The sequence below is a fragment of the Podarcis tiliguerta genome (assembly GCF_965153285.1).
Source record: "Podarcis tiliguerta genome assembly, chromosome: Z".
In the NCBI taxonomy this organism is placed as follows: domain Eukaryota; kingdom Metazoa; phylum Chordata; class Lepidosauria; order Squamata; family Lacertidae; genus Podarcis; species Podarcis tiliguerta.
The window spans coordinates 44,340,921-44,348,783 of record NC_139553.1 but is presented as its reverse complement, the minus strand read 5'-3'; the positions used below and the strand labels follow the sequence as shown (position 1 = coordinate 44,348,783).

The 7,863-nt window shown below is 42.0% G+C and overlaps 1 long non-coding RNA gene across 1 annotated transcript; it reads right to left on the bottom strand.

The window, feature by feature from the left end:
* Window positions 1-6,595: 6,595 nt before the first annotated feature.
* Window positions 6,596-7,206, bottom strand: LOC310669951. Its single transcript, XR_014507459.1, has 3 exons — window positions 7,131-7,206; window positions 6,825-6,901; window positions 6,596-6,670 (listed from the first exon to the last, which is right to left on the bottom strand). It is a non-coding gene; the product is annotated as an uncharacterized lncRNA (long non-coding RNA).
* Window positions 7,207-7,863: the final 657 nt, after the last annotated feature.

Genomic DNA, 7,863 nt, shown 5'->3' with positions numbered 1-7,863 from the left:
GAATCCCAAGAAGGGAGACTGGAGAGAAGAAGAAGAAGAAGAAGAAGAAGAAGAAGAAGAAGGGGAGGAGGAGGAGGAGTTTGGATTTGATATCCCGCTTTATCACTACCCAAAGGAGTCTCAAAGCGGCTAACATTCTCCTTTCCCTTCCTCCCGCACAACAAACACTCTGTGAGGAGAGTGGGGCTGAGAGACTTCAGAGAAGTGTGACCAGCCCAAGGTCACCCAGCAGCTGCATGTGGAGGAGCGGAGACGCGAACCCAGTTCACCAGATTACGAGACTACCACTTTTAACCACTACACCACACTGACTCACAGACTGAGCAGGCACACAGGTAAGCTGGTTGTGGTCTTCTCTGTTACAATGTAATGTGTTCTAGCTCTATTTAAATCACAGCCATTATTTCTTAATGTCCAGCTACACATATAAATTGACATTTGCAAAGTTTAAGTGGATCTCTGTCCTTTTCGTCCTCTTTTTGGGGCACTCTACTTCATGATATAATTCAAATAGTATTTGCAGACACACACAACTCCAAGGAAGAGGTCTAGTGTTTTAAAATAGGGTCCTGCCATTATGCGATGCCTCCTCCAGAGAGGCCATTATGTATTCTCTTTGTTTCCATCTTCCTAGGAAGTTGTTTAAAACACAAAAGCAAGGGTAAGGGGGAAGTGATTTCAAGCAGTGGCTCAACCACATCACTGGTGGATGTACGACCATTTTTATATTCTTCAATAGCAACTCCTCTTGCCCTTTACCTAGCCTAAATGTTTAACAATCTCTTTAGGGAGCTTTTAATTTCCTGATCCAAAATATGATTCTGTAAATTCCTTTTGCTTGAGATTTGCTTGCATTTAAGATAAATTTGCACTTTCTGGTTTTTGTTTTTGTTTAAGAGTATTGGTTTTGTTATGTCTTTTTAAGAACCAAGAGCAGAAGTCCAAGCAAGTGAACAAACGGGGAGGGGGGAGTTTCATTTTTGCAGCAAGTGGTTTAAGCAGTTTGTCTTCCATAATGTCACTGGGGTCAGAATAACCCTGGGCCTAGATGGTCTGGGGCAGGAACAGTTAAGTTAAGTGAGTGTAGAAAATACGGAGCTAACGGCATAACTTGGACCACATTCAGATTGAAGTGTAGGTGGGTTTCTACGAGATGAGACACAGTGATTACAGCAATAGACTTTATTGATCCAATGGCTAACAAAACAGAACAGTCAAACAGGAGCAAAGCAACTGCTTATATGTATTTCTGAAGGCCTGGGCCACTCCCACTCTCAAGGTGTTTGGCTTTCTAAACTTCCAAGCTGTGACTCATAATTTTAAGAGCCTATGGCAGTAGTCCCAAACTGATAATACTATGTGATTGGACATCATGTATCAAATCAAAACATTGGGCTCAGGATCAGATTTATAAGCTAAACAAGCTATAGCTTAGGACCCCACTCTCTTGGAGCCCCCCAAAAAATTTAAAGGAAAAAAACCTGGATGTACATTTCCAAAATATAAGATAAAAAACAAATAAAATAAAACCTACACACAGCCACAGTGTTTTGTGTTGTGTAGGTTCCTATGATGTAAGTAATGGGCCCCACCTGCTAGCCTGCTCCCTAAAATATCTCTGGTTTGCTCATTTCTATATCAATCACTTTGATAAAATACATACTTTGTTATGTGAAAATGGCTTTAGATACCTATTAGGTCTATAAATTACCATATAGCATATATTCAACACACAAAAACAGTGACAATTTGTTGTTGACGAAAGACAGCTGGACATATAAAGGGCCCCATTATCTTCAGTAGCTTAGGGCCTCAGCAAACCTAAATCTGGCCCTGCTCAGGATCCTAGCCCAGACTCAATTCAGGCCAACACAGACCCCTGCATATGTTAACATACACCAAACATTTGAAGCAATACGGGATTTGCCTGAAACATTTTGAACTACAAAATGGCATTTCCCCTCCCTGCCAGGGAAGAAGGGGTTATCTACATAACGAATGGGGTGGGGGTTGGGGGAGAGAATAACGATCTACATCCGGATCAGCTGCCCTGTGGAACCCATCGTCTGAGGTAAATCGTCTCGCCTTGCCTCACGGGTGGGCTGCCCCTGAAACAATATCATACCAGTCATGGCTTCCTGCAAAATATATTGGGAAGAGCAGTTTATTGAGGGTGCAAAGAGTTGTTAGGAGACCCTTTTTCCACTCCCATAGCTACAATTCTCAATGTGGTATAACAATCAATCCCTGTTCCTAAAAAAAACCTCATGGAACTGTAGCTCTGTGGGTGAAAATGAAGGGCACTTAGCAAACTACACTTCCCATGATTCTTTGAGGGTGCTTCAAAATACTCTCATAGCAATTTAATTTTATATGCTGTGCCTGTGTGCTTGGTATAAGGCAGTTTCCTAAATTCCTACATACAAGTGGCTGCCACAACGAAGTCTGGTTTGAGGAACACAAATAACCTGGTCTCCCTGTGGTGCCAGGATCAATCAGGAGGATATTTTTTTTGCCCTTCCTCTTCCCCTCCAGCCTCCAGCTCCTAGTCAACAATTCCCACTGTTTGCCTAAGGCAAGGGAGTGAGGCTGAGCCACTGAAACTTGCTTAGCTGAGATTGGAGACAGGTCTTCCTAATAAACAGCCCACAATGCAAATGTTAAATCAGAAGCTGCTACTGGAGACAGGTACAGAAGCTGGAATGCATGAAGCTGCTCTTCCAGAGTTAGTAGTTCTCATCCCACAAGATACATGTCTTTCTCTGGCAGAGATCCTGGAGGATTTGTTGTTGCCATCTTGATCCTCAATATATATTTTTGCTAGCATCGCATGGTGCTAAAGCCGGCGTTTTCATCTCTGTTTAACTAGCATGGCTCGGTCAGCCTGAGCTGAGATATCTTTTCTCACATAAACCAGATTATAGCTACATGAAGTGTAAGCTGAGACGCTTACTGAAAGCATTTAAGCATATATATATCTGCCAGAGTTAGATTTGGAGTAAGTTTGCCAGGGGAGAAAAGAGTTCACAACTTAAGAGGCTCTCGTGACCTATGATGCTTGTGGCACTTCTTAAAAGGGTTTATTAAATTTGTATAGTGCTTCCCACTAAACACACCCCAAGGTGATTTGCAAGTAAGTAAATATACAATAATAAAATGATAAAAGCAGATTAAAAACAGATTTAGCAATATAATGCCACTGATACTGCCTCAAAGCATGATAAAAGAAATGTGTGTTTGATGAGTAACAAAAAGCTGACAATGTTGGAGCTGAATCAGCTCACACTCCCCCATGCCCCACCAGGGACAGCAATTCCACTGTGGGGCGAGAGATCTTTTAGTGGGGTAGTACTGACACTGGAACTCCCTGCCTATTGACAGATGCTTTGACTATGCTCTTTTCAGCACCAACTAAAAACATGTTTGTTTAGGCAAGCTTATCCAGACACAGCTATTTTTTATCAACTGGAACTCGCAGGAACGCAGTTCCAGCCCCTCACAGGTGGACTCCATTGCCATTATAAAAGAACAAGGTGAGCTCCTGCGCCTCTTTGTCTAGCACTGGATACAGAGAATGTTGACATGCTTTTAAATCTGTTTTTTTTAAAGCTTATTGTTGATTTTCAACCTTTTAAAAACAGATAATTTCATTGCTTTTTTGTAAACTGCTTTGAGGGGATTTTTTAAACACTCAAGTAGTGGTATTTATTTAGTTCATAAAAATTATAAATAATAGTATATACATTTTATGAAGTAAATAAATTAAGAAAATTGGGTGGGGGGCTACTACAGAGAAGGCCTGTTTTGTGTTGCCACTCTCTGGACCTTCGCTGGGGGTGTCATGCAGGGAAAAGCCCCAGATACTGAGGGTCTCAGGGTCCGCGAAGGTTCATATGGGAAGATGGTTGTTGGCATCCGTCTGCTTCAGGAGACAATGGAGGAGTGCAGCTTTGCGGGTGAAGTCAAACCACTGGTGTGTTGGAGCACCTGCTATGGCTGTAGAGACTAATACAGGAGCAATATGCTTTGCTGCAGCTGGGGCAGATGAAGGTGTCCGGTTGTGCTTATGTAGATGATACTATGGAGTGTCATCTCTCTGTGCTCCTCCCGTTGTATTCTTTAGGTTTGGGGTTCCTAAGGCTTTAAAACAGGCACTTTGAATTGGGCCTGAAACCAAATTGTGAGTCAGTGCTATTGGACCAGCACCAGTATAATAAGTTCACACCTTATCATTCCAGGACTCAGCTACATTGGTCAAATTACAATGTTATTTGAACTACAAAATGGCATTTCCCCTCCCTGCCAGGGAGTTATAACACTGTGATACCAGGTGGAGCTGTAGAGCTGAAATTGCAACTCAGTTATATTTTCCATTGTGAGCTTTACAATGGTCCCCCCCCCCGAACATTTTCAGAGTGCTTTTTAAAGTTGTGTAGATCTAGCCCCCAATTAAGAATATACCCGCCACATTCTGCACTAACTGTGGTTTCTGAACCATCTTTAGCAACAGCCCTTCATACAATGCAATGCTGTAGTCTGCCCCAGAGATGATGATTATTTAATTGCCCTCCACATATGTCCCAAGGCCATGTACAGAACATAATAAAAAGAGCTAGAATGCAGTTTAAAACATCACAAACAAATAACAGAAGATGAATTACAAAGTGGACATCCATGGCAGAGATGTGTTCATCCAGCTAGGGAAACTTTTTCTCAGAGGCTGTCAAACAACTGAAGCCAGACTATCACTATTCAGACAGAAGCTCAGGGAGTCGTCCCTGTTCTCTAATTTTCTCCCTCCCCTGTCACTATAATCCTGTGAAAGGGGAGTGGTGATTATCCAAGCTTCTTATCTGCACAGATAGCCTGCTCAGAGCAGGCTTCTTGTTGCAGATATGCAGCCCACACCACATGGGGATTGCAAGTATGATATGGACTTGGTCCGATGCCCCCTATAGTTATCATATATAACTAGAATCTAATGAATAAGGCAATCATGGAAGCAATCCCCTTGTGCCCTCTTCTACTGAAGAAGTGTTGGGACCAGTGAAGTGGACAGAGACCCCTAGAGCAAAGGTGGGGAACTACAACTGAACTACAACTCCCCTCATCCCTGACAACTAGCAATGATTGCTTCAGCCAATAGGAGCTGGAGTCCAACAGCATATGGAGGGCCACAAGTTCCCCAGTTCTGCTCTGCAGTCTGGAGGATAACATGCAAAACTGCAGACATGGGCTGGATCTAGACACATAAAAGAAGCTATTCAATTAAACGTGCTGTGAACTTCATACAGGGAACTTCATTGGTGAAAAACAGGACTCCACAGTTCCATCTGGTGTCACAGTGTTATAACATATATAAAATGCTTTATCTTTACAAATGTAGTTGGGTCCATGGAAAAAATAATGGTTAACATTTTTGTCATGCTTTCAGGTGTCCAGAGCTGTAATCCAAACACAATCCTGTAAGGTACAGCAGTTGTAATATCCCCCACATATTGCAGATAAGTATTCTGAGACTGAGAGAGGTTGGTCAAAGGCAACCCATTGGGTCCAAGGCAGAGGTGAGAATCCAACTGAGGAGTTCCTGGTTCATAGCTCAATTTTCCAATACACAACATATGCACACCCACACACCCCAAACACCCATGTTTTGTGCAGCTGTGTATTGAACTCCTTGAAAGCAAGAAAACAGATGGCACAGTAAGCCTTTAAGTCTCCACAAGTCTCTCTGGTTTTTGTTTTGTTTTGTTTTGTTTTTTGGTTGTTTGGCTAAAGCAAACTAAGGCTCCATCAGCATTATATACTGTACATTGGCTTCCCCAGAAGCACCCTGGGAGCTGTAGTTTGTTAAGGGTGCAGAGAGTTTTTAGGAGAACCCCTCTTCCCCTCACAGAGCTATAATTCCAGGGTTCCTTGGGGAGAAAGATTGACTGTAAAACCATTCTAAAAATCATAGCTCTGTGAGAGAAATAGGATTGGAGGGGGCCGGGGGGGGGGGGGAAGCATGACTGTTTAAAGTGCAATGATATTGCTTTAAATGAATGGTGCAGATAGGATCTCTTGGATTCTGTTTGCAGTGTCATATCTGCAATTGCTCATTTATACACGCAAGTCATCAAATGATGAAGAACCACCAGCACACAGTGGGTGTCATACATCTTCCATCTTCAGGGAACAAAGAAGCAACAAGAAGCCACAATAGCCAGCCTCTTTTCATCTCATACCTTTGGAGCAACGTGTCCCTTCTTATCCAAAGCTGTATATTATTTAAAAAATTAGTTTGGAACAGCAGTGGCTCTCTGCATGTGGCAGCCAATTTTCAAGGTTAACGATCTCATCTGCCTGATTTATTTATTACCTTGAAGAGAACAAATGTAAGGAGAACACAGTGAAGCAAGTGGTTTGCCAAATGTCATTTAAAGCGTTAAGCCGTTGAGATATGCACCAGTATTGAAACGGTGTAGACTTCTCTTTATTGTCTTCTTTGCAAATGAATTGGATTTCCTCCCCCAGGAACTTTGAAGGGCTTCCTGACTGACGTGCTCTATATGGTTTCAGTAATAATGATGTGTTTATTTTAGAACAGAGTTATGCAGCATTTTGACAAAGGTTGATACATGGTGCAGGAAATTATGGCATGCAGGCAGCCCCCACAGATGTGCTGCTCCTAAGACAAAGCAACGCAACATTGATTTTTGACCAATGAAGACATTCCACCTGCGCTGTACATTTAAAGCAGTATCATATTAGTACCACATTAGTCTTGGTGTCCTCCCCAAAAAATCATGGGAAATGTAGTTTGTTAGGAATCTGTTATTCACCTCATAGAACTGCAATTATCACCATTTCCTTGGAAGAGGGATTTTCCTTCAGGTTTGCTTATTTAATGGACTTCTCTCTGAGGAGGAGGAGAAGAAAACTATGTATTTGGTATGCAGAAGACTGGCAAAGGACATGTCCCAGAAGGCAACATCCTGTTCTCTGCTGTGAAGTAAATGATGGCCATGAAATAAGCTTCTGCCTATCCCAGCTCCACTACAAACTTCACGTGGCAAAACTGGACAGCAGTTAACATTTTATAGAATATTTCAATTCTAAAGTTCAACAACACATTGTTCCTTATTTACCCTTTGCTGAGTCTTGTTGGCTCCAGTGGGCATGAAGTTATCAACAGCTCCTGCCTTTTTGAACTCTACATGGAGGAGGTGCTGTTGTAGCTTTGCTTCAGCATTCTGTAACCTTGGGTCCCCATATATTGTTGTTGGACTACAACCCCCATCATCTCCAGCTAACGTAGCCAGTGTTTTCTGTACCTTTAAAGCAGAATGCTTAGTTTATCCGATATGGCAAGGGCATTGCTAACTTGAAAAAAAAATTCACAAGTGCTAGGTTATTGTTATTATTATTTAATAAATTTGTATACCACCCTTCATCCAAAGAAATCAGGTCAGGTCATGGCATAAAAATACAAGATAAAAACACAAAATGCATAATAAAAGCAAAGCAAACTAATAACTCCACTAACACATTTTAAAGGATATAGGGTGTTAGTTGGCCCAAGGCCCAGTTGAAGAGGAACTTTTTTGCCTAAAGGTGTATAATGAAGGTATCAGGCAAAGGTCCAGTCTATTTCTGTCCCAATACAAAGGGTTAGGACTTACCTCTAAGCTTGGGATACCTGAAGGATCACCTGTCTCCATATCAGTCTGTCTGTCTGCTGAAATCATCACTGTAGGCCCTGTGTCAATCCCTTCCCCAAATATGACAGATGTTAACCAAGGAAATAACTCTCCTGGTGTTGGCACTCCAGTGGTGGAATTCTCTCCCCCCATGAGTCATTTTACATTTTGCAAATGATTT